At 47.3% G+C, this 776-nt stretch overlaps 1 non-coding gene across 1 annotated transcript; it reads left to right on the forward strand.

The window, feature by feature from the left end:
• Positions 1 to 484: 484 nt before the first annotated feature.
• TRNAK-UUU lies at positions 485 to 556 on the forward strand. The gene has a single exon. It is a non-coding gene; the product is annotated as a tRNA-Lys (tRNA).
• Positions 557 to 776: the final 220 nt, after the last annotated feature.

Here is a 776-nt window from a genome sequence, read left to right on the forward strand (position 1 = left end):
CAGGGGAAATATGGGGAGCATAGAATGGGGTAAGAGGGTGAAGGAATGTGTAAACTACTTGTACTACAGGGAAAGGGAGTGAGAGTTGCTGCTTTTAAAATCTACTTCTACTACTTATAAAACTTATAAAGCCTACAAAAATTAGAAAAATAAAAACCTAAGAGGAGCTTAAGGCATCACCATCCTCATCCTATAACGGGCCAATGTTATTTCTACACTGCCTATTGCCACTAATATATTTCAAAAAATTCTTTATTGTCCACTGTATTTTTGGCCAGCTGAAATTCCAGTTGAGCAATTGGCTGCATAGGGGCAAGCAACACCTCTGTATTCTTCCCCCATCACCTTACCTCACTGCCACTGGTCACACACCTTCCTTTCTTGACTTATTTCCAAGAAAAGATTCTTGTTCAGCCAAACTGGCCTGCCTTGCCTACTTGATTTCCAACATTTGGGAATTGCCTGTTCCTCTGCCCTTAGGGGCCCCCTGGTGATCTAGTGGTTAGGATGCGGCGCTTTTATCGCCACGGCCCGGGTTCGATTCCCGGTCAGAGGAGTCCCCTGGGCAGATGGAGCTCGTCAGCCCTGTAAGGCCATCCATCTAAGAGAAGGTCACTCTAAACAAACCTACGTCCTGAGGACCTCACTGCCACTGTCCAAGCTTGCTCGGCCCCGGCAGATGAACCTTAGGATTAAAGGGTGGGCTCAGCTCAGCGCACACTGTGTCTCACCTAAAAAATCCACTGCGCAGGCTCGAAGGGTGAAAGACCTTTCCC

This window comes from Chiroxiphia lanceolata, chromosome 5, assembly GCF_009829145.1.
Source record: "Chiroxiphia lanceolata isolate bChiLan1 chromosome 5, bChiLan1.pri, whole genome shotgun sequence".
NCBI lineage: Eukaryota > Metazoa > Chordata > Aves > Passeriformes > Pipridae > Chiroxiphia > Chiroxiphia lanceolata.